The sequence below is a fragment of the Rattus norvegicus genome, chromosome Y (assembly GCF_036323735.1).
Source record: "Rattus norvegicus strain BN/NHsdMcwi chromosome Y, GRCr8, whole genome shotgun sequence".
NCBI lineage: Eukaryota > Metazoa > Chordata > Mammalia > Rodentia > Muridae > Rattus > Rattus norvegicus.
In genome coordinates this window covers 38996219-39023790 of record NC_086040.1, presented here as the reverse complement: position 1 = coordinate 39023790, position 27572 = coordinate 38996219, and the positions used below count along the sequence as shown (strand labels likewise).

At 36.9% G+C, this 27572-nt stretch overlaps 1 long non-coding RNA gene across 2 annotated transcripts in view; it reads right to left on the bottom strand.

The window, feature by feature from the left end:
• Positions 1 to 14857: 14857 nt before the first annotated feature.
• The window catches only part of LOC134484506 (uncharacterized), a 35266-nt gene continuing 22551 nt past the window's right edge, over positions 14858 to 27572 (bottom strand). Inside the window, exons 2-3 of one of the 2 annotated variants that reach the window (XR_010061963.1) lie at positions 17615 to 17672; positions 14858 to 15137 (exon numbers count right to left, since the gene is read on the bottom strand). This is a non-coding gene — a long non-coding RNA (uncharacterized LOC134484506). Of the gene's footprint in view, positions 15138 to 15453; positions 15632 to 17614; positions 17673 to 27572 lie in introns of those variants that run through there. The other variant, XR_010061964.1, reaches the window with a different exon arrangement.

The following is a 27572-nucleotide window of genomic DNA, read 5'->3' as shown; positions in this document are numbered from 1 at the left end:
TTTCTTAGAGGCACTTGTCTCTTTACATTCTTGTTTGCTTTACGATTAGAGAGTGGAGAGCCTGGATTCCATTCCTCCACTATACCACAGCACGTTTAACAATTTTTAAATGAATTCATTTCCTAATTTTATACTAAGTGTGAAAGTCATACACACAGATAGTACTGCTTCATATAAAGAATTATATTCATACTATTGCATTCAATCAATTAATAACTTTATATTTTCACAGTTTAAAAGGATGTTTGTATGTGTCTGAAAATACATGGAAGATACCTGTATCCCAACACTGACCCAATACTCTCTATTGCTGTCTTATCCCATAAAAACCTTTTTGAGAGTATATCAAGCTATGTTGAAAAATATGCCAATGATTCTTCAACCAATAAATGTAATAAAAACAGCTGTCTATTTTTCTTTCCAATGATTCTGTGTGTTCATATAAGAAAATGGAACTATTATTTCAATTGCATTTCTTTAAAAACATGAAATACTACAGTCTGCTGACCCTTGCCTTTCATATATAACAAAGATTCTTGAATCTTTTAAGTTAAACCAGCATCTAGAAGCTCTCTCATTTCTTTGAGGTAAGCCTCCTGCTCCTTTCTCACTCATTTCCTTCTTTTCTTATTGGAAATTGTGTGTATTTACATTTCAAATGTTATACCCTTTCCTGTTTCCCCTCTCTCCCATCGACCCTTTCCATGTTTCTGGAGTTTTCTACGATTACTGCCTGCCCACTCACACCTCAACACTCTGGCATTCCCTACACTAGAGAAACCAGACTTCATAGGACCAAGTCCTTTCATCCTATTCATTCCAGAAAATGCCATGCTCTTCTATATATGAGGCTGAAGCCATGGATACCTCCATGTGTACTCTTTGATTGGTATTTAATCCCTCACTTCCTTCTTCATTCACTGGACAAAAGCTTATTATGATTCACTGCTGTCAGTGCTGTCCTTGCAGTAGGGAAAACAATGGTCAGTGATCCTGGACCTCAGTAAGCTGAATGTTCAGACAAATGCATGAACACATGTAACCAGAGCTTGGTTCCCACTAAAAAAAAGCATGCAAATATTTTCCAAATGTTGTGTAATGAACACTTGCCGTGGGGTTCAATGCTGTTTCAAAATACTATTGCCAGTATTACTTGGTGGTCATCTCCATGAGTGAGTGGGTCATCATTTATTTGAGATTATTTATTTAGTGTTGAATATTGAGAGCCTCAGACAAATTTCTTCCAGCAGATCTTTACACACACACACATGGTTCTTTATATGTTTTTTGTTTTCTTTGGTTTGGTTTTGTATCAATATATATAGAGCACAAAACTTAGCACTCTATCATTTTTGTACAGTACTCAGCATCTCTGGTGTGTGCCTGTCACACCCTCTCTGACCCAGATCTTTTTGAATTTATGGAGCTGAGATGCCATGCATTTTACACATAGTAACCATCTTCCTTCTCTCTCCTCCCAGACCCCAAATCTCCTGCTTCTTACCACTGTTGATAAATACTTTATATACACTGATATATGCAGGACCAGAAAATACCTGTCTTTTTTGCTATTAACTTGGCATCCTCAGGCTCCTTCCATGCAGCATATGTCAAATGCCTGAGTGATATTACACCCCAAGGAGAGCCTAAAGCTGATAACTCTACAAACTAAAACTTGATTTTTTCCAAATATCACTATTTGTTGATGACTCTTAAAATCTTTAACCTCCCTGTAGCCCTCCAGGCACCAGCGGTAAAAGAAAGGATGGGGGCATTGTGGAGTGGGGGTGGTGTCCCTCTTTAGAAAGGTTCATTGGAGCAACTCCCATCTGTGTTCTCTGGAAACCAGAATTTCAGTTCTCAAGTTGGAATAGGCAGCTTGTTCCATTAGCAAACATTTCATGAATACACTAGTAGTTCTGGTCTGTAGACTTGTCATAACAAACAGGAAAGAGCAGCAGTGGCACAATCTAGTATAACAGCCAGGCTTCTGTCAGTAACCTGGACAGAGAGACATTCTATGTTGTGGTTCTCTCAGGGAATTGAAGATCAACAGAGACTCAAGATGCAAAAACATTGTTCCTGCTGCTTTATTTGTTTGTCATAGTCTGTATTGCCAGATTTCCCTTGGAAATATATAAGGTGTTTGAAACGTTTGCTGCTACAAATATATTACTGTTGCTGAGTAATCCTGTACATCATTTTCTCCTCAGAGGGATAGAGACTATTCCAATCCTTTAGAGCTATTGCCGCTAATGGTGAAATGGGTAATCCAATATGTGATCAGAGGAGATGCTTTGACCATGTTTCCAAAATAAGAAGTTTAAAAACCTGTGAGCTTTAATGGTACTGCAAACTCTTAAAACCACCTCAATAGCAGTTACTTATTCTTACTCTTGTATGTAATAAAATAAAGTTAGTTAAAAAAGGTGAAAACAAGGTGTTTTTGAATGTGTAAGCCTGATGGTGCCTTTGATCAAAATGATAATTATCAAAACTCTGATTTCAAGCAAGTTTATAAACTAATGTTTGCAAGAAGTGAAGCTCCTATTTTATTATTCCTATTATGTTTGGCTAAAGGCACATGGCATCTAGTTGTAGGGATAAGGAATCACTTATTTTTGGAGAAAGTGTATGAGTGAGTTAGAGAAGTAAAGGACATCATTTCAATCCCCAAGTACATAGAAGTCGGATTGGTAGAACCATCATCATGTTAAACAAGCAGAAATGAGTACTAAGACAGAGCCATTTAGCAATAACATCATTTTTCTCTTATTTGGCTAAACCATATACATCGTGCCTAGGGAAATTCTTTTAAAGCAAGGATTTTGCTTTTTAAAAGCATGTATGTATGTATGTATGCATGCATGCATGCATGTATGTATGTATGTATGTATGTGTATGTCTATATGTGTATGAGTACATAAGGACATATGTTTATATATTGTACATATATTTATATTTGTATATGTATATATGTATATATTTGTATATATGTGTATGTGGCCACATGTATATATGTGTTTGTGTGTGTGTGTATATATATATGTTTATATATGTGTGTACATATATATATATGTGTGTCTGTACGTGTATATATGTAACATACAAATGCACTCTATTTTCTAATTTTATGAAACAATTCTGATGTATACATTAGTACTCAATAATTTTAAAAGCTGCTTTATAAATTTTGATTCAGGTTAAATTTCAGTTCAGAAAACAGATTCAATAAAGATAATTAATTTTTATGCTATCAAATTTCTCAACTATTTCATAAAAACACAAATATTTACTTTAGTTATGTGACTGTATACGTTTTAGCATGAAACATAACTAATTAGCTTTTCCAGCATGTGATATAATTAGAGGATAATACTAGACCTATGTGAGGGAGAAAATATATCAAAGTACTGCAATATGTGATAGATCAGAGTGATAGATAGATAGATACATACATACATACATACATTCATACATACATACATACATACATGCATATTTACACTGATTAAAGATCACAGATGATATTGTCTACTTTCCTGTCCATCTCCGCTAACCTCTACCCCTCACCTTTTATAGTGATTGTCCCCTCCACATTGATATCCCCTTACTTAATGTCCCAGACAAATAAATATCCAAACTTTTAAAATTGGTTAGAGTGCTAAACCAAGAATTCTCAACTGAGGTACCTCAATAGCTGAGAAAAACATCAAGAAATGTTCAACATCCATACTTATCTGAAAAAGGCAAATCAAAATGAACCAGAGATTCTACATTACACCAATCTCAATGACTAAGATAAAAAACTGATGCAGTAGCAGAGTAAGCTAGGATGTAGACAAATGGAACACTCCCTCACTGCTGGTGTTATTAGTACCTGTAGAGCCACTTTGGATAGCAATATGGACGTTCAGAGAAAATTGCAAATAGCTTTACCTGAAGACCCAGCTTTACCACTCACTTCAACACATATATTCAACCTTGATCCACATACAAAAAGGACATGAGGTTGAACAGGTTCACAACAGCCTTACTTACAATAGTCGAATGCTGGGCGCAAGCGTGATTTACCTCAACTCCACTGAGGAATAAATAGAGAAAGTGTGCTATATTTAAACAAAGGAAAACTACTAAGGTATTAAAAATGAGGACACCAAGAACTTTTTAGGCAAAGGGATGGTGCTGGAAATTAGTGAAGTAACAGAGATAAAAAAGGACATAACATGGGATGAACTTAGTGACAAATGGATGTTAGCCATAAAGCTCAGAACTCCCATTATTGAGAGCATTTATCACATGAAAGGTAACATGTTAGGAGGCCAGATTGCGAATTCTTGCAAACAACTTAGAAGGGAGAACAAAATAATCATGGAAGGCAGAGGGACGGAGGGACTTATTTAGAGGTAGAGAATGATGGACAAAGTGGGGGGAGTTGCAACAATGAAAAGAGACAGGAGAGAATTCCAGAGGAAAAGTGTAATAAATGACAATAAACATCAGTGGTTGGTGGTGAACTTGGGTTTCCCCAGGAAAGTCCCAGGTGCCAGGGATGCAAGAGGTTCTGATAAACCTAATGGGATGATGGTAGTTGAAATACCAAGCAGCAAAGAGATAGAACCATTAGAGACTGCCTCCTGTAGCTAGACGTGCCCACCAGTGAAGGAATGGTGCTTCCCACACTGTTCAAAATCTTTATCCTATATACATCCAAGGTCTAAAAAAAGACAAATACAAAAACAGAGCAAAAACTGAAGGAAAGGCCCTTCAGAAACACACCACCATAAGAAACATTTCTTCCACAGACTCTAAATCCTGGCCCTATTCCTGATATCAAATGTGCTTACAGATAAGACCCTAATATGTTTGCCCTCTGAGGGGCTCTGCCATCACCTGACTGTGACAGATGCAGAAACACCTAAGCATTTGAGAGCATCTGACAGCCACAAAAGAAGAGTTAGGGGAATGCCTTAAGTATCTGGAGGGGATTGCAACCCAGTTTGAAGAATAACAGTATCAACTAAATATAACCTTCAGAGCCTCAGGAAATTTTCCACATCCTAGAGTATGCTTTGCCCAGTCGAAGAATTCTGCTACACAAATAGCAGAGTATATGGTGAAGACAACTGCCTCATCTGCCATATGTGTGAAGGGAGGCAATTGGTCCTGTGGAGACTTCATATCCCAGAGAAGGGGGATGTTAGAGGACTAAAGCGGAAGTGCGCATGTAGATGGGGGAGCACCATATTAGAAAAATGAGGAACAGAATAGCTTAGGGGATTCAAGAAAGAAAGACCAGTTTGGGAAATGACATTTGAAATGTAAGCAAATAAATAGATTATTTTACATATATAATGTATATAATTAATATTTTTTAACAGCAGAGATATTCCCATCTGTCTCCTTAAGGACTGTATATTTCATTATCTGTACTATAGCTTTATTGAAAGTTGAAATCCATAAGTACTGTGAGTTTCTTATTATTGAAATTTCACATAGAAACACCCAATCAATGTTTTATCTTCTGTCCTTATAGCTTTAAATCTTTAGTTTGACAAAAAACATAATTAAATAAAAAATAGTTTTTATTTCTGTTGCATATGGTTTTCATTCAATGCCTCAAACGTCTCCCAATTTAACTGTACATCTCTGCATTCCCTCCATTGTCATACTTTTCCCACTCTCTTCACATTTGACATTCCTGTACCTGACAGTGTTCCTCTGCAATCCATAAGTACATTTGTACATCACAAAGTGAGGATAGTCTGGACAACATCCCTTGACTTTTACACCAAACTAATCAAACTGATACAGTGTGGAGAATTAATATTCAGATTAAAGTGAAATTATATCCCATTTTTCTCTTAGGTCCGGATTATCTCATCTATGATGACTTTCACATGATCCATTCATTATCCTGAAAATTACATGCTTTCCTTTTCCAATCTGTAAAAGCACCACATTTTCTTTATGCATTCATTTGTTAAAAAACAACGTGAATATTTCTAAATATTCAAGAGTCTCTATACTAGCATGAATCAACATTTGGATATATTTTCCTCTCGTTATATCTTTAGGAGCATACATTTCCATGTTCCTGAAGAAACATCATACTGATTTCCAAAGTTGCTGTTGAAGTTTGCATTCCCACCAGAAGAATATCATTGTTCCCCTCTCCCCATAACACAGCAAACATAAGTTGACTCATGTGTTATAAAACTAAAATTTCTGAAAGGGAGGAAAAAATATCAGAATAATTTTGATTTGCATTTCTGTATTGTATAAGGATGATAAATATTTCACTTTCGATTCTTAGTCACTTGAGTTTCTTCACTTTTGAATATTTTGCTTAGACATGTAGCCAAATTTAATTATGTTTTCTTGATATATAGTGTTTTAGTTTTTTCTATTATTATTATTTATAGAAGCCCGTTTTTGAACATGTACATGGAAATAATGCTTAGTATTTTTGAAAAAAGCCACTTTAAACTTATTAAGATCAAATTACATAATGCACATATTCAACTCACAGAATTGGCAGATCTGTTTTAACCAAGCGAAATCATAAGGTCGCTTCATGAAGTATCCCTATATAATAAAATATTTTCTATGTACATAACATTGAGGAATAGAGTTCATATATTTTATTCTTTGAGAATTTCCGCCAATGAATTTTGATGATAATCTTTCCATTTATTTACCCACTCACTCTATTTCTTTGAATCCTAAATTTGTATATCTTCTACATTAAAGTACTGTTTAATAACTCTATTATAAACCCTTACAAATAATTTTTTATGTACAGCAGTTTTTAGTCCTTTTCACTGCATTCTTGACTGTTGACTGGCTTGAAGCTTTGCAGGAAACCACAGCTGCTATGTGACATGAGGGCAGCACCTCTTGTATCAAGAAGACGCTTTATGTCTGATCCCATCCACAATTTTGGGGACCTATAGTCTCTTTGCATCTTGTTTCAGGATGGCTTTTTAGCCTTGGGGAAGGGGTATAGCATGTATATCCAACTCATCATGGCTGAAATCAATAAAATGTAGACAAATGTAGACAATATAATGAATGAAAGGAAGGGGTCACTCTTGGAAAGTATTAACAGGATCGTCATAACCTCTGGCCATGTTAGGTAATGAAAGGTTTGAATTAATAAAATGAAAGAGAAAATCGGAAACATGGAGAAAACACAGATTATTTATATTTACAGTTCAAAATCTAGAATTTTTTTAAAGCATTCGGATTTACTGTGGGGAGCGGGTATAGCGGCAATCCCAAAATGGAGCCCGGGACTGCTGCCGCGTCTCATTAATAGCACCTGAAATTAAGCCATTCCCCATCGTGAGAGCTGCGCAGGCGCACCATGACGATATATCAGACCATGTGACGTGGACCTAGGAATGGAGGTCACGCAGACTGGACGGTTGAGGTGGTTGAGGGAGGATACAAGGGAGTGGGCTCGGGGGCTGGATGGAGGCATTGTTCCTGCTTGCAGACAAAAGGGTTCCTGAAAAAACTGCTTTGAGAAGAATGTGTGGTGTCTCTCCTTTCCTGCTGGTCGGGGTTGGAAGTGACAGTAAATACTAGATGTATTTATATACCAATATTAAATCAGCTCATTTTGCATAATTTAAAAAGCTCTATACTAAACAATTACAAAGAATCAGGTTTTTAATTTCTCCCACCTGAAATATCATAGGACCACATGTATTCAGTTGAAAAGAAATGAATATACATTTAAATAGCATTTAAAGTGTCTAAGACTATTCAATAAAGTAGACAAAAGGATTGAATACATTAAAATTGTATTTTGAATCTGGTATTATCTAACAATGACAGACAAAATAAGGAGAGAGAATGAGACATGGGGACAATGAGGCAAAAGGGAAGGTAATGAGAGAGGGAGAAAGAGTTACAAACGACTGACACAAAGAGAGGAAGAGAGAGAATTACACACTAATTTACACATATACACACATATTCTCAATAAAATACTTGTGAACAGATTCAAGTCAACATTAAAAATAATCTTCTACCAGATAAGCTTTCTTCAAATCCCAACATAAAAGTTTGATTCGTCCTGGGGAAGCTGTAGATATGGAGGATATAGTTCAACATAATAAAGGCAAGGTACAAGAAGCCCAGCACAAGCATCGTGCTAAAGAGAGAAAAATTCAAAGCAGTTCCACTACAAGCAGGAAGAAGACAAGAATAAACACTGGTTTCACAACTATGTATTACAGTATGTGTAATTTTAGCTAGAGCAATATGACAACCGAAGAAGATCCAGGGAATACAAATGAAAAATGAAGAAATGAAAGTGTTCTCATTTGCAGATGTCATGATACCATTTTAAAAACTCTAAAAATATGTCACTCTCTTAAGACTGAAAAATACAGTCATAATAGCAGAATATCATACGAACACACAACATTCCTTAGCCTCCATTATGCCAATCCAAACCATACTGTGAGGAAATATGGGTGAAATTCCCCTCACAATACTCTGAAAATACAAAACATTGTGGACGAAAGTATTTAAAATGCAAAGACCACTATGAATTAGCTAGACGTGATCCTGAATAGAGACAATTTTTCTTTAAAAGATTAAGTTTCTTAAAGCTGAAAATGCATTCATGAAATAGTAGAATTCAAAGTGAACACTCAAAACACGTTATCTTTTTGTTTTCCAATTTCAAACTATGGGCGAGTCATCAGGGAAATATTCCACTTAAACACTCTTAAAATATATATCAAATACCCTGAATTTGCATTGTTAGAAAGAACACTGTGAGTTAGAAGACATATGAAGTAACCATGATACATCCAGATTATACATAAGAACGTTCCACCTGATGTTCTGAAGGACCTTAAAGCCTTGAATGAATCAAATCTTTTATAGTTTTAAGGATAACTAGATAGTATAATAATGTCAATTTTTGATTAATTAATAAAGTTAATGCAATAAATATTGATTAGAATATTTTACTACAACAAATCACCCACTTTTATGAAAATCAAAAATTTGACTATACTATTTCTATGGGACATAAGATAACTTAAAACGACAAAGTGCTAACATGTTTAGGGAGATAATTTTAAAGAGAAAAAATGTGGGAGGAAAAATATGAGATTAAAAAAGTAAGTTACATACACAGTGTGATTTTGTTGGCAGAGTGAATATGTCAAAAGTTTGGAGTGACTGGATTTATTTATTAATTTAAAAGGGTAGGTTACATGCCAGCAGGAGGATGGACTATCGGATCAGATCTCAAGAAAATGCCAAATGTTCCAGTTAGTATGACTATGTTATAGTAAACATAAAAATGCCAGTGTGGGAAATTGAAGGTTTAATTCACCTCACAAGTTCCAGTTCATAATCAATGGAATCCAAGAAAAGAACACAAGGCAGCAGCATGAAAATAAAGAGGAACTCTGCTTACTAATCTGCTCAGCTACCTTTTCTCTGTAACCTCCTCAGCTTACTAGTGCTGTTACCATCCACAGTGGGCTAAGTCACCTTACATAAACTAACCATCAAGAAAATGCAAAATACTGATGCCCGCAAGCCATTCTTTTTTTTTTCTTTTTTTTTTTTTTATTAACTTGAGTATTTCTTATATACATTTCGAGTGTTATTCCCTTTCCCGGTTTCCGGGCAAACATCCCCCTCCCCCCTCCCCTTCCTTATGGGTGTTCCCCTCCCAACCCTCCCCCCATTGCCGCCCTCCCCCCATAGACTAGTTCACTGGGGGTTCAGTCTTAGCAGGACCCAGGGCTTCCCCTTCCACTGGTGCTCTTACTAGGATATTCATTGCTACCTATGGGGTCAGAGTCCAGGGTCAGTCCATGTATAGTCTTTAGGTAGTGGCTTAGTCCCTGAAAGCTCTGATTGCTTGGCATTGTTGTACTTTTCGGGTCTCGAGCCCCTTCAAGCTCTTCCAGTTCTTTCTCTGATTCCTTCAATAGGGGACCTATTCTCAGTTCAGTGGTTTGCTGCTGGCATTCGCCTCTGTATTTGCTGTATTCTGGCTGTGTCTCTCAGGAGAGATCTACATCCGGCTCCTGTCGGTCTGCACTTCTTTGCTTCATCCATCTTGTCTAATTGGGTGGCTGTATATGTATGGGCCACATGTGGGGCAGGCTCTGAATGGGTGTTCCTTCAGTCTCTGTTTTAATCTTTGCCTCTCCCTTCCCTGCCAAGGGTATTCTTTTTCCTCATTTAAAGAAGGAGTGAAGCATTCACATTTTGATCATCCGTCTTGAGTTTCGTTTGTTCTAGGGATCTAGGGTAATTCAAGCATTTGGGCTAATAGCCACTTATCAATGAGTGCATACCATGTATGTGTTTCTGTGATTGGGTTATCTCACTCAGGATGATATTTTCCAGTTCCAACCATTTGCCTACAAATTTCATAAACTCGTTGTTTTTGATAGCTGAATAATATTCCATTGTGTAGATGTACCACATTTTCTGTATCCATTCCTCTGTTGAAGGGCATCTGGGTTCTTTCCAGTTTCTGGCTATTATAAATAAGGCTGCGATGAACATAGTGGAGCACGTGTCTCTTTTATATGTTGAGGCATCTTTTGCCGCAAGCCATTCTTATGGAGTCAGTTGCTCAATAATGCATCATTTAGACAGTCACAATAAGCAATCACAGCAAGCCATAAAAGCAAAATAGAAAACTTAGCCAACGAAAGATAAGAGTACCCCTTCATGAATGGAATTTGAGGTCAAAGTGAAGTTCTATGTGAGGAAGAAATTAGAAGGAATTATGCCAGAAATCACACTTTATTTAAAATAAAAAGTGAAAAAAAGACAAAGCCACAATTAAAATATTGTTATGTTTGACACTTTGAAACCTCTTCTGGATTGCAGGGTAGAGTCAGGACTTGGTTTTTGGCTGGCAGCACAATTGATAGTCCAGTATTTTGGTGGAGGATTTTCCATCAGAAGCCTTAGCTTTACTACAGAGGCTAGATCCAAGTTAAAAATCATAGTCAGTCAACAGTTTGCCAGATCTTGTGCTCCAAAGAAAGGAGCAGTTCATTTAGTGATGATTTGGTGATGACTCTAATTCATTTCAGAGTCATAGATATTGCCAGCATATAGAAAACCACAAGACCCATTGTCAAACACCAATATTCTCTGCATTGCCCACAGTCACCATAGTAATATCAGTGTTGAGCTCTACAGTATGATTTTTTTCTCTTTCCTGTTGTTGCAGCTTATAAACCTTGTTTCTTTGACCCACTGAGAAGTTTCAAATAAAATAATGACAAACTTTTGCATTGAAAGCTATTGGTGACTTGTAGTTGTAGTTAAAAATGAGGACCTCAAGCAATCTTCACTTGGTCCTCTTCTTTTAGGATTGGGTTGATTAGCTATTTCTTTTGCTTTTGGTTTCATTTTGGTGATTTTTTGTTTTATTTTGTTTTCTTTTTCTTTTTGTTCTTTTCTACATGCAGAGATCAAGAGTGGTTAGAAGAATTTCAAGTACAAATTCAGATGGCTGGAAAGAGACCAGTCTTTCTAACAGGTCCACATTGTTTGCTGTACTAGGGATTTTTCTCTTGCCTTTAATGTTGCCCATTTCCACTTTTTGGATCCTTTTATCCTGGCATAATTAATACTACATATATATTATAATTATTTAAATTTCAACTCTGAATCTAAGTGCTCTATCTCCCTCCCAAAACCAGAGACATGGATTGAGTCTTGTTTGCTATCGTTTTGATTCTTAGATCGGGAATCATCCTGCGAACACTGAAGGTCCTGTTCCCAAATTGATTCTGTATAGTTCAATAAAGATGCTCTTGGCCAATCAGTTGTGTGGATTTCTACCAACTGGCTAGTAGACACAGGATGGAGAAAGGATTTAGGGTGGAGCAAGAGTTACCAGTCATGTGAGATCTAGTATGGAGTGGCCATTGGTGTAGCAGGCAGGATGTTAGAAACACAGTAAGATGAGTGCATATTTGGGGTGCTGAGCTATGACTAATGTCAATTGAGAAATTGAGTTAGGGCAGATTTAGAGGTCTTGAGAAGGGGGTAAAAAGGACAGCTTGCTATTTGGTAGAGGCTTAAAAAAACCTGACAATAGAGCTAAAGCACATCAAAAGTTCCTAAGCATATGTGGCTTTCAAGTCATTGTAAGGGAACTTGAACAGCTCTGGTAGCTTGGAATTCCTGGAGCTTAAAGTGAGGCAGTAGGAACAACCTTCTGCAGAGTATTATGAGAGCAATCCATGACCATAAGGAGCATGTGCAAAGTCATCTTGACCATGAGAGTTAGACTGTCCCACATGTATCTTTTGATTATAACCATTTCTTCTTTGTGATCTTTTAGTGTTCCATTTGCTTAAAACTATTACTGAAAAGGGTAAAATGATTCTAAAGGCTACTCTTCATTGTCAACTATTCATTGGAGATTAATTAAACCCCAACGATAGAGGGAATATGTGAAGAATTTCTGCATAATATAAGGTCAATGTCAAATGAACTTCTTATATGTATCTTTGTGGTAGGATGTTTCAACTTTAACCTAGATCTTTATCAAGAAATATTCTTTCTATTATTTTTTCAGGCATCTGCAGATACATCCTTTTGAGGAATGAATTCTTCTTACTGGAGACTATAGAGGGGACCTGCATTTCATTGATAATTAAACGTCACTTCAAGACATCAAAGCAAAATATCAAAGTGAGAATGGAATAAATTTATTAAGACAGTGTTTTGCAAACAACTTCTTTCACAAACATCTTTGGCAGGAGAATTCTGAAATTTTGCATTTCCTATTTGACTTTGCTGGTACTCTGACAGAATCAACTCTCAATTGTTTGGGACTTTACGGGGAATTAAACACTACAAACAGAGATGAATGCATCATATGCTCTGCCGTCTGTGTTAATATGGCTTCAGTGAAGAACAACTATGCTACAGCTATTCTTCTGTTTTTTCAAATATTATCCTCATACAAAGTGTGGAATCTAAGGGTTGCTGGATGGATAGGTCGAGAACACTGGCTGAGAGCTACAAATGCAGAAGTGGGATGGTACATGCTTGGGGCGTAAAAAGCCTGTGTGTAGATCATAAACAACTTCAAAATATTCATTGCTTTAATAATTACTTGGAAGTGGACTTCTGTAAAATGACTTCAGCAGACCAGCATGGTAGAGAAACAGTAACTGATTCCCTGGAGATTTAAATGCACTGGATTGTGAAACATGGACTTAGAGGTAGAGACAAGTCAGTGAATGAAGACTGGATTATCAATCCTCTGTTGTCTCTTAAGTTTCCCTGCCCCATGGTTTGAGGCCTACAGCAACAGATTTTTTGGAATGAGGAATAGAATGAAAGCCAATTTGTTGAAAATCCCAGTCATAAGAAAATACTGACATCATCTGTGACAAACATCAAGTCTCAGCATGGCTTCAGCATGTCTGAATGTCTGCTGTCAGCATGGGCTTTTACTGCCATCCCTTTAATAAATGCAGAGCTCCAATCTGCTTCAGCCACATCATCATCTCTTCATTCTGTTGCAGGTAGATTAGATCACTGTGTCTGCCTATGCAGTCTTTCTCTACATATAAGGACCCAAGGAACAATTCTCACTCCAGGGAGCTGTTGAAAGTGATCTTGAATTGCATTGGTGTTGTTAGTAGATGTAATGTCTTCAAATCCCAGAAGACCATGTTTGCAAAGGAGTTGATTGAGGAAGTCTTGGGTATTTCAGTATTAGGGGCAGGTTGGATCGATGAACAGGACCGCCTTCCCAGACTAGATCTTGCAGTTCACATACACGTGAGCCATGCTGACAGGGTGCAGCTTCCAAGAAAAGAATGTTTAGTTGAAGATATTGGTCTGTTTGAGAATGGCAAACCCAATGTATTCTAAACCATGCATTCTATTTAAATCCCCGTAGAAAACATGGAAGAAAGAAGCCTTTACTTTTTCATTTTTGCACTCACAGTGATACCAAATCCTCATAGACATTAGAACCTGCATACTGAATATTTATCCATATGTCAATGACCAGATAAGACATCTTGCCTTTTGGACTAATAAACTAATGGATTCTAGGACTTTAAAAATAGTCAGTCATTGTTAAATTATGTGTTCCATAGTCTGTGATCATTGTGACTAGTCCGATTTCTCTGTACAGAGAGTTTCATCCTTTACTGTCTGTTGGGGAACACCAACTACTGCACCAGATATCTAGAGAAGACCTTTTATGGCATTTTGTCTCTAGTAAGAGTTTCAGGTCAGTTACAAATTTCCAATGGCCACATTACCTTAGTCGGATTTTCATATGATGCTTTGATACATTCCTTCTTTTTTTCTATAGTTCTTGGCAACATAATTAAAATAGCAATTGTAACCTATTAAAGAAATGCACAGTAATCTATTTGCATGAATGCAGCAGAGAGGATTATAGGATAAACAAGAATTGGAAAGCAAGATATCCTTCCTTCCTAGGACCAAGACCAGGAAATCTTAACTACATAAAAATCTGAGACAAGTTGTCTGAAGTTTGTTCTTTTCTTCAATCATGGGGATCCTAGTGAAGGAGCTCAAGTCTGAAGAGTTGGCAAAAATTACCTTCATTTCTGATCCAGGTCAACTGCTGAATACCTCATTCATGGACCTGAAGAAACTCTGTATCCATCCTTCTATAATGTGTATATATCAATGTATCATTAATAGAATGGACACTTTACTGTTGGTTTGAAAGCAACAATTTGTCCCTGGAGAGACACAGATTTCTTCTTTCGCACATTATTTGACAGGCTGATGGTGGGTCTCATAAGTTCATTCCGGGATTTGCTTTACAATAATCATTCCGTTATCTGGAAGAAACACTTTTTAATGTAGTGAGATCTACTAGAACAATATCAACCATCATCTTCCATTCCCAGTTTAATGCTGAATCATTCTCCACTAATTGTCTGTGGTCTCTGATGACAGCAGCATCTCCACAGACTAGTCTGAATATTGCTCTTAGCACTGCATTTAGGATACATCAATGTGATTTCCTTACCACTTTCATTCCCAGGAGAGTTTTTCAATTCATTTCATCTGATGCGTCTAATCTACATTGTCAGCCAGGATGAGTTTTGAGAGTTTTTCTAAAAAAATAAAGAAAAAATGGAAGAAATGAAAGAAAGGAATCCGGCAAGTATATCTCACCAATTGACTCAGAAATCTAAAGTGTTAGTCAGTGGAAATACTAGTGGAAAGTCTGAGATCATGAAGTCTCAACTAGAAGCACTTCTCTCTCCAAGGTATTAGTGTAAGAGAGAAACTGCACTATTGGTATCCAAAGCATGGAGAAGTTTACTTTGAGCAGAGGACACAATACTTGCCTTTTATTTCTTACTTAGGACCTTTTTATAATTGACAAAAAGAATAAATGCAATGAGCTCTCAGTAAAACATCTGTTACCTTCAAAATTCTTGGCATTTGGAATAAAGAAATGAATGATATAAAAACTCTGACTTCCAGGAGCCATAAGAACTGCGAAGTCCAGATGTTTCTGAGAGGCTCGCAGCTCTAGATTCCCATATGCAGAAGGCTCAGAACAAGTCTATCTCTTCAGTGATCCTACTCAACTCCTACAAGGACTCACTGAGCTTTCCGAAGTACCATGTATTTCAACCTTTTTTTATAACAAGACAGAAGACCACCTTCCTTCTTCCCATCTCTGATCTCATCATCCTCTTCCTTCTCACTCAACAATGACTGTTTACTCTCGATTAGAGTTAAATTAGTAAACACTAGAGGTACTGAAGGGATATCTGAAGGGAGTTGCAGTCACGACAACACTTGTGACATCACAGAAGAAGCTAGTCCTCTCCAGGTTTCAATAGATGTTTCAGGGAGGGCCTACTGATTATGTCATTGTGATGTGCCATGGCTTACCTGTTAAACATCTTTCCTTACATTGACCAGATTCAAGGGTGCCCATTCCACGTATGTCTCATGTGACACAGTAGAAACCTTTATGTACTCCATCTCTCTAAAGCTAGAGACTTCTCTTTGCTTTATTAGCAGTTACAAACTTGGGATGGAGAAAGGTAGTCAGTGGCTTGGCATGGGTAGAAAAGATTTTGGAACATCTAGTGTAGAAGATTCTTCTAGATAATATTTTTATTCTCAGGTTCATTCCTGAGATATAGAGTTCAATTTTCTTTGTTATCTATGTATCACAAAGGCCAGTATTTTCCCTACAGACCTTTAATTAAATGAATATTGTATATCACTTTCTTATTGTACTTTCCTTGACAGGGGACTTCATAAATATTCCTGAATGTGTACTGAAAAATTCTTTTTTCCTATTCCATTATCTGCAACAAAGTGATTTTGGCAACAAAGTGTGCCCAGCTATAGAGTGAGCATAACAGTGTGAGTACTGTGTACTCACTTCAATTAATAAACTCCTAAAAGCTTCTTTTATGTAAAAATTACCAAGCATCAGAAAAGCAAAGGGCAACATGGACTACAGAATTCGGTTCTCTAGTCCCATTTGATATCAAACCTGCACTACCTATCTTCCTGTGTTCCCATGGCCAGAATTAAGGGTTTTGGATGTTTTATCATTATTCGTCCTTAAGTAGCAACCTTAGATACAGGAGGATAGGCAGGGAGAAGAATGACATGTTTATCAGTCAAACCTCAAACTCAATATGTTCATAATACAGGAGGGAGTCTATTTGACATTGTCATTTCTGAATTCTACATTCTTGACCTAGTTTGGCAGATTCTATGTTAATATTCCAACGAACCACCTAGCTGTAGGAGCCACCAAAAGTGTGTATATATATATATATATATATATATATATATATATATATATATATATATATACACACACACATCTGGCACCAAAATGATATAAAATTGATGAACCTAAGAACTGCAATCGGCCAGGAATCATATATAGACATTTCCTGAGAGACACTGCTAGAGTATGTGAAATACAGAGGTAAATGATAGTGGCAAACCCATGAACTGAAAATGGACTTCTTGTTGGTAAATGTTGAGAAAGGATTACAAGATCTGAATGGGGCTTTAATCCCCACAAGGACAATGCCAGTACATGAAACCTTTCTGGTACTAAATCAATATTCAAAGACTGCTCATGGGCAGACCAATGTCTCCAACTGCAAATGTAGCAGAAGATGGCCTTCGTGACACCAATGAAAAAAGAGGCCCTTGGTCCTCCCTAGATTTGATTCCCAGTTCAATGTACTGTCAAGAGGCAGTAAGGGGGGTTATTGAAAAAGGGGAGGGGGGCAGGTTAGGGCTCTTATGGACAGGAAACTGAGAAAGAAAATTACATTTGAAATGTAAATATAGAAGTATCCAATTAGAAACGCAATAAAAATTCCTAAAGAAATGATAGAGTTAAAAGAAAAGAAAACTGTCAATGAATCACACATATTGATACAGAAATCTAAAGGGTAACTGTCAGGGAATGGTAATCAGAGAAATACTAGTGGAAAGACTGAGATGATGATGTCTGAACTAGATGCACATCTCTGTCCCAGATATCTGTGTCAGAAACAAAGTGCACTATAGGAATCCAAATCAAGGAGGAGTTTACCTTGAGATGACATGACGATACAATACTTGTTGTCCCTCCTTCCTCAGGACTATTTTTCCTGGGGAAAAAGAATGAAAGTCATTAGCTCTCAGAAAAACAACTGTAAACTTCCGAATACCTGACTTTTGGAATAAAGAAATTAATGATAAACAACCTCTGACTTCCAGGAACCATAACAAGCAATGAAATCCAGATGCTACCGAGAGGCTCCCACCTCCTGAATCCCATATGGGGAAGGCTCAGATCAAGGCTATGTGTTCAGTGAACCCTCACAACCCCTACACAGCACTCCTTGTGCTTTCCCATGTACCACATATTTCTTCGTTTTTTAAACTAAAACTTCCTAGGCCAACTTCCTTCTCCCCATCTCTGATATCTACATCTTCTTTGATCTTCCTCACAAATAGCTGTTTACACTGAAATAAAGGCCAATTAATAAACCCTAGAGGTACTGAATGAATGTCTGAGAGGCAGTTGCAGTCTGGAAAACACTGTGACATCACAGGAGAAGCTAGGGATCTCCAGTATACAAGAGATTTTTCAGGGCCAGCCTAATGATGATGTCACTGAGAACTGCCATGGCCTACCTGCTAAAGAGCTTTCTTTATATTGACCAGATTCTAAGGTGACCTTTCCAGGTGTGTCTCCTTTGACACAGTGGACACATTTATGTAGAACATCACTCTAAAGCTAGACAGTTCTCTTTGCTTTATTAGTGGTTTCATGCTCTGAATGGAGAAAGTTATTACGGGTTTCGCATGTGTAGAAAAGATCTAGGAACATGGGATGTAGGACAATCTTCTGGATTATAATTTTATTCCCAGTTCCATTCCTGTGACAAACAGTTCAATTTCCTAAGTTCTATCTGTTTCCCAAAGGCCATTGTTTCCCTACAGATATTTAATTGAGTGGATTTTGTATTTCATTTACTAATTGTTCATTCCTTGATAGGGCACATTATAGATATTCCTGAATATGTACTCAAAAATTCTGTTTTGCAATTCTAGTTTTTTGCAATGATTTTCGCAACTAAGCTGCTCAAGCTAAAGAGTGAATGTAATAGTGTAAATATTGTGTTCCTACTTCAAGTGATAAACTCCCAAATTTTTATTTTATGCAAAAATTACCTGACATCAGTAAATCAAAGGACAGCATGGACTATAGCATGCGGTTCTGTAGTCCCATTAGGTATCATTTCTGGAATATCTACCTTCCTCTGTTCCAAGGGTGAGACTTCAGGCTTTTAGATACTTTACCATGATTCTTTATTCAGGCCATACAAAAGATACAGGATGATGGGAAGGGAGAGGAATGCCTTGAGGCCCAGTAAAAGCTCAACTTCGATAGGCGCATAAGAACAGGAGGGAGTATATTTGGTATTGGCATTTGTGGATTCTCCATTCTTGACCTAGGACCTCAGAATCCATGTTAAAATTTCAACTAATTTCATAGATGTATAAGCCATCAAATATATGTACATATATGTAAAAATAGATATAGATAAATAGATATAGATATATAGAGATAGAGAAGAGATAGAGCTAGAGACAGAGTCAGAGATAGATAGATAAATATATGCATAGATAGATAGATAGATAGATAGATAGATAGATAGATAGATAGATGGATAGATAGATAAATAGATCAGACACCAAAACTAGATACGATTCAGATTAATAAAGCTAAGAAGTGCATGCTGCCAGTAACAGGTTATAGATCTTCCCTGAGAGACACAACTAGAGCATGTCAGTTACTGAAGTGAATGCTAGTGGCAAACCAGAGAATTGTAAACGGACCTCTAGTTGATAAATTTTCAGAAAGGATTACAAGAGCTGAAGAGGCTATCAACCCCATCAGAACAATGAACAAGAACTTTCTGGTACTATACAGATAATCAAAGACTGTACATGGACAGACCTATTGCTCCAACTGCATATGTAGCAGAGGATGGCATTGGTGGACACCAAAGGAAGGAGAGGACCTTGGTCCTCCCTAGGTTTGACTCCCAGTTCAAGGATATGTCAAGGGAGAGTAATGGTGGTTTAAATGTCAAGGAATGGAAACATTTAGGTCTCTTATGGAGAGGAAACTGGGAAAGGAAATAACATTTAAATGTAGATATAGAAATATCCAAAAAATATTAAAATTAGCTTAAATTAAAAAAAAATTATGAAAGAGATAAAAGTAAATAAAACTGCAAGGTAATCAGACATATTGATTCAGAAATCTAGAGGGACACTGTTAGGGAATGGTAGTCAGCATAACACTAGTGGAAAGACTGATATGATTAAGTCTGAACTAGAAGCATTTCTCCCTCCCAGATATCAGTGTCAGACACAAACTACAGTGTAGAAATCATGTACACGAAGGAGTTTACTCTGAGCTGAGGATACAATACTTTTCTTTCCCTTCCTCCTCAGGACGTTTTCCTTCTGGAAGAAAAAATAGAAGCCATGTGCTCTCAAAAAAAAAAAAAAAAAAAGCTGTACCCATCCCAACACCTGACTTTTGGAATAATGAAATTAATGATAAAAAAAAAAAAAAAACCTCTGACTTTCAGGAACCATAACAAGCAAGGAAATCCAGTTGCTACTAAGAGGCTCCCACTTCCTGAATCCCATATGTGGAAGGCTCATGTGTTCAGTGAACCCTCACAAACCCTACACGGCACTCAAAGCACTTTCCCATGTACCACATATTTTTTTTCATTTTTTTCAAACTAAAACAGAAAGCCAACTTTCTTCTACTCATTTTTGTTATATACATCCTCTTTGTTCTCTTTCCCAAATGGCTGTTTGCACTGAAATAGAGGCCACTTAGTAATCCCTAGAGGTACTGCAGGAATATATGTGATGCAGTTTTTTGTGACATCACAAAATTAGGGCTCTCCAGGGTACAAGAAATTTTTCAGGGAGGGTCAAATGATGATGTCAGTGAGAACTGCCATGGCCTACCTCCTAAATAGCTTTCCTTACATTGACCAGATTCGAGTTTGCCTTTTCCAGGAATGTCTACTGTGACACATTGGTAACATTTATGTACTACATCTCTCTACAGCTGGAAACTTCTCTTTGCTTCATCAGTGGTTACAGGCTCTACATGGAGAAACTCAGTTAGGGGCTTGTATTGAGTAGAAAAGATCTAGGAACATGGGATGTAGGAGATTCTTTTGGATAATAATTCTATTCCCAGTTCCATTCCTCTGACAAACAGATCAATTTCCTATTTTTTCCCTGTTTCCCACAGGCCATTTTTTTCTTTACAGATGTTTAATTGAGTGAATATTGTATTTCATTTTCTAATTGTTCATTCCTTGAAAGGGGTCTTTATAGATATTCCTGAATGTGTACTCAAGTATTCTGTTTTCAAATTCCAGTTTTTTGGCAATGATTTTGGCAACAAACGTGGCTAAGCTATGAAGTGAATTTAACAGTGTAAATATTGTGTACCTACTTAAAATGATAAACTCCCAAATTTTTATTTTGTGCAAAGAAATAACTGCCTGAGTAAATCAAAGGACAGCGTGGACTATGTAGTCCCATTAGATATGATCTCTGTAATATCAATCTTGTCATGTTCCAAGGGTGAGATTTCAGGGTTTTGGATGTTTTAAAATGATTCTTTCTTCACGCCAAAGATAAGATACAGGAGGATTGGCAGGGAGGGAAGAACTAGAGGTCCAATGAAACCTCAACTTCATTAGGGTCATAAGAATAGGAGCGAGTCTATTTGGCATTGCCGTTTGTGGATTCTACCTTCTTGACATACCTGCTCAGAATCCATGTTAAAATTGCACGTAATCTCATAGTTGTAGGAACCACCGATAACTAGATAAGATTGATGAACCTAAGAAGCACATTCTGTCAGGAACCAGATATAGATCTTCCCTAAGTGACACAAAAAGAGCATGTCAAATACAGAAGTGAATGTGTTGTTGCAAAAATATAAAAATAAAAAAGTTGTCTTATATCCCGCTATCTCTGGCACTGTAGTTTCCCAAGTCTCTGCTAGATATCTTGGTTGAATACATCACCACTCCTCAGCTGCCCAGTGTCTCTTATTGCCACACATGTTTTTACACTCAAAACCTCACATGAAAGAACACACAACACAATAATCTTTGACCCAATTGATAAGATATATTAGCCCACATAAGCATACAAAGCCTGGTACGATTCATACCTTAGGGACAATAATAACAACCAGTAAATACACAGAGTAGTATCTTAAATTCACCTGCCATGGCTTCTCACCCTCTCCTCTTCCTGTCTCTCCTTTTTCCTCTAGTCTCTTCTACTTCCTTCAAACTTCATTCCTGCCCATACTTCCTTCTCTTCCAATGATAGGCCTGCTTCTATCCTGTACCTGCCCCTCACCTGTACTTCACAAATTTAATGTGAAAGCTGTTCTGTAGAATTCACCTGTGTTCTGAGTACAGGACAAGGCAGCTGTCCTTGGAGCAGTGGATTAGCATCAAAATACAGATAACTTTAGTGTAAACAACGTTTCCCGCTTTTTGTCCAGTTAAACAGACTTTTCATTTATATATATCAATTGAGTAAGATTATTACTATTCTACAATTTATAAAGCATTTGATATACTCAAAACCCAGTCTGTCACTATATCAGTTAGAAAGAGCATTTAGTTCTTCATTCCAGCTTCAGAAAGGCTTAAAATCTATATTATGTCTTGGCTAGCTTGTATACTATCTGATAACTATCCAGTAAAATATGTATATTCAGAGTTATACAGCCTGATAAGCAATGAGGCTATAATCAGTCTCCTACCCCGTCAGAAATCTGAGAGTGACAAAATATCTATACACATAGGATGTCTTAGAGGGCTTCTAGAACTGAGAGGTTGTAGAGACAAATCTCCAATAGCACAATCCCCTGTTAGCAACATGTGAGCTTAAGTCTTCAGCCTTCTGACACAAGATCAACTGACAGCCTATTGAAAGGCAGACTTGGAAGGGCTGATTACCCTGTATTGGCAGGGTTTATCCCTCAAATCCTCTGCATAATTTGTCCTTTTCTGGATAGTATTAATCTGCATATGAAACAGGCATTTTTTTCCAGTGACTGCCTAGCCACAAAGTATTGCCTCATTTGGAGGTAGAGATGTTCAAATTCTTCATTAAATTTGCCAAAGGGGAACAGTTAGGAGAAGATATGACTCAACAAAAGATACGTAATAACTTTAAATCTCAAATTTTGTGGATTTCTTACATTTTTGAAAAGCATCTATCTATCTAAGACAATCTGGACTGTTGTCTTTATATCTTAATTTTTTCTTGATAGTACTCTTACAAAGTCAGATGCATGACTTTAATATTTCAATCTTAACTCACAGGTTTAATCAACTCAGAAGTGTGTAATGACAAAAATAATAGAACTGGCTCTTGTAATTTTAAATTTTTTTCCAATTATTTCTATACCCAAACAAAGATAAGATTAAGCTTAGTTACCAAATACGATTATGACTGTATAACTAAATCTAGCTTATTCCTCCCTGCTAAATTTCAACCAATTTTCAATTCTTTATAAAAACATCTTTAGAATAACCACTTCCAGCCCCACCCCACAAATTCCAGGTAATTGAGACAACGGATCCACCATAACTTCTTCAAGTTGTACATGGGCGTTGAGATATCCTTAGGTGTAGGGGGTAGGAAAAATGAAACAAATGCGATAGCCGATATGTCCTGACTGGACCCAGCTGGAATTTACTGAAACCAGGATTCCAAGTAGGTACACTCTACAAAATACAACTCTCAGGAAAAAGGTTAAGAATCGATATATCTTTTGTTTGATTCTCCCGAACATATATTTGATAGCCGTCTACTGATATCAAACCTGATCAGTATGACTCTGTGAGGTTTCCAGAATCCTAATCACAATTTTTAAAAAGACAAGGACAAAATCTTTCTTCCAAAATACTCTGTTTCTTAATCTGAAACCAGAGAAGCTTGTATCTTGCGCTCTCTCCCAGAGTAATAATATAAGCATAAAACTCAAAGTCACACCCATCCTGAAGATTAAACAATTTTTAAAAAAGGAATTTATGTATAAAATGAGCCTGATATAACTCAGTACTTAGTGATATCAGGAAATAAACCCAAAGTTCCCATGGAGCCCATGTTAAGAGAATTTGAACTTGCTATTGTCGTAAATATCAAAAGTAACCACAAATCATCGCTAAGCGTCATCAACGAGCCATATAGTGGGATAATTCATAAAACTAATCGAATACCTTCTATCAATTCTAATATCAATAAGAAAACTTCAAACCAGGACTTTTGCCCAAAATATCTCAGTCTGTTAAGCTCTCTACCTGAAGCCACAGATTTTTCTTTATCGTTAATAACTTCTACAATATATGTCTGCATTCACTTTCCCTGTTGTTACAGACATTTCATCAAAACTCTCTACTTGGTAGTGCCTAATTTTTCCCTAAGTTCTGAGCAGTAGATGAAAATCCCCACCTGATTCAGGTAATCTCTCTACTCTCTTCTTTCTTAAATAAAACTTAATCACTTGTTAATAATACCTTAATAGAAGAAGTATCTTGTGTAACTAGGATTTCCACACAAAATTCCCCTGTGGAGCCTATGTTAAAAATAAAATGTGTATCCTGAAAGACTTACTAAACAACTCTCATTAAAAAGCAGCTTTAATCTCTTAACTCTCTGAACTGCCATTACTTATCACACAGCAGGGGACCAACAGCCTGTCAGCCCTTGCTTCTTCCCCATTTTTGTTTTATATTCTGCTCTTAAGTTATCAAGAATTAATATGGCACAGGTGTCCTCTTACTTAGAAAATAAAAAGATTCTCTCAACTTTTTGATTACTAGTGGATTCTTGCCCATCACCTTGTTTTGCCATCTGTTGTTGTAAAAAAAAAAGAAAACTTGTCTTTTACCATGCTATCACTAGCACCGTAGTGTCCTAATATAATAGGTAGATATCTTGGTGAAAACACATCCCTACTCCCTGTCAGCCCAGTGTCCCTTGCCGCCACACACTTTCCTATACTCAATCCCTCACATAGAAGACACACATCACAAAAATTTTGACCCAATTGCTAAGATATAATTGCGCACTTAAATATACAAAGCCCTTTACCATCCATCCCTTAGGAACATTAATAATAACCTGTAAATACACAGACCATAATTGTTACCTCACCTGCCATGACTTCTCACCCTCTCCTCTTCCTATCTCCCCTTTTTCCTCCAGTCTCCTCCTCTTTCTTCAAACATCTCTCTCACCCATTCTTCCTTCTCCTCCAATGACCTCCTTCTTTACATGGTAAAGAAAAGTTCTTCACATAGTACAAGTAAAGAAAACAAATTACTCCCAAAGCATCCTTCTATCATGTACCTGCCCCACACCTGTACTTTACAAATTCAATGGGGAGGTGGTTTTGGTGAAGTCACCTGAGTTCTGAGTACATGAGTAGGCAGCTGTCCTTGGGGCAGTGGAATTAGCATCAAAATACAGATAACTTCAGGGCAAACCACAGCAAATAGCTTTGATATCCTAGTGAAATCTTTCAAGCCAAGTAAAACTGCAAATGTGATAATGTTCTAGTTTCTTCTCATGCTTGATGCTGAAAGAGTGATAGTGTATGAGAAGAAATATTACATAGTACACGTAAAATAAACAAATTACTCCCAAGGCCAACAAGGCTCATAAGTAAGCAATTTGTTATAGAGTAACAAAGAGTAAGCAAAGTAGTTTTCTCATTCGGTTTCCCTTCACTGTAGGCAGCATTTTGAATTTACAGAGAAATGGTTGATATTGTATCATTTATCTTTAAAAGTACTCTAATAAGAATCTTTTAAAAAGCACAAATCTAAATATGTGTATAAAAATGTCATATCTACTTTAAATGATCAGAATGCACACCTGTGATTGTCAATCCTTATTAAATCCTATCAGAGAGCTGAGGGTACAACTGGGACAGAAATCAGTCCTCAACAGTCCAGCATGTGTGACAGTCACACCATTAGCCTGTGCCACCATTGTGCTTGATCCCTGGCCTTAAAAATTCCCTGTCTTTTCGAACTTCAAATTGTTCCCTAATTTTTTTTTTATATCAGAGGCAGTAGTTAAAACATGTTAGCCAGCTTAACAAACAATTTTATTTTTCCAAATGCTTTTTAAGGGTGCTGGTCGTCACTAATTATTCTACATTTCCTTTGGTGATGGTGGAAGCATTGGTCTTCCACAGAGGAAATTCCTCAAAGACCTCGACCACTATTATTGCAAATGCCAATGATGTTGCTCCCTGAGTGGTGGTAAGCTCCAGGAGGATTTTTATGTACTTCTTAGAATTAGAGAGATATGAGGGGAACAACCGAGCGAAACGCTGCATGAAGTTCTCAGTACAGTTGGTCCTTGGGGCTATGACTCACCAAAGAGCAATGAGGCTGTTCTAAAGAGTGGGCCATACCCCAGGATTTTTAAAATGTTGTGCCATTCCTCCTTCACAGCACTTGGCAATACTCCATGTCAGAACCAAATTTGAACCATGCTTTTACCCTGGATAGAATTTCAAATACTATACTGAATAGGGAGAGTGGGCAGCCTTACCTTGTCCTTCACTTTAATGAATTGTTTTAAGTTTCTTTATATTTAGCTTGACGGTCATTACAGGTTTCCTCTCCCTTGCTTTTACTATGTTTCTCCATAGGACTTGTCTCCCTTATCACTCACACCCTTTTATCATGAAGTGGGGCTGGAATTGCTTTTTCTGCATCTAATGAGATTATCATGTAATTTTTCCTTCAGTTTCACTTATAGTGGATTATACTGATGGATTTTCAGAATTTGAACCATCCCAACCTCCGACTAGAAATTAAAAATTACACAGCATAACCTACGGAAGTACTTGCCTGCATGCTCTAACAACCCCCCCCCCCGAAAAAAACAAAAACAACATGCAAACAAAAAAAATCATTCACCCTACAGAACAGATTTTATACTAACATACACACTCAAACATCCCACCCAAAAAAAAAACAAAAAAAAACCCAAAAAACCAATATACATGCAAGCAAGAAAACCCTGCACCCACAACATCAAAATAGCATGAAGTTAATATCACTGGTCATTAATACCGTTAAGCATTAGTGGCCTCTATTCAACAACAAAAGGACAGAGGTTAAAATAATGGATGTAAAAACAGGATCTGTCATTCTGTTGCATTCAAGAAGCACACTCCAGCAATTGAGATAGACATAACCTTAGACTAAGGTGTTGGAACATATTTTCCAAGAAATAAAACAAGAAACAAGATGGTGTAGCCACTCTAACATCCAGCAATCAGACTTCCAAACAAAAGTAATCAAAAGAGAAGGGGAAGGACACTTCATATTTATTAGAGGAAAAACCCACCAAAATGGCATCTCAATTCTGGATGTCTATATCCCAAAGACAAAAGTAGCAACATTGGTGAGAGAAATATTGCTGAAGCTCAAATATCACATCGAACCTCACACATTAATAGTGGGGGACATCAATGTCCCATCTCACCAAGGGCAGGTCATTGAGACAGAAACTAAAAATAAAACAATAAAAATAGAATATATAACTGCCAGGGGTTTCAATTAATCTGACCTCACTCATATCTACAGAATATTTCACATGATCACAAAAGTACACACTATCTTTTCTGTACCTCATGGAACCTTATCCTGAACTGATCATGTTCACCCTCAATAAACAAGTCACAACAGACACAGAAAGACTGTGCTAACCATTGGATCTTCTCAGATCACCATGGATTTAAACTGGACTTCAACAATAACAAAAAGTCTATAAACTCATGGATATTCAATAGCTTGCAACTGAAGAACCACAAGTTCATAGAAGACTTGAAAAAAAAAAGTTCCTAGAATTCAATGATAATGATGGCATATTGTCTCCAAACTTAAGGTACATAAGGAAAG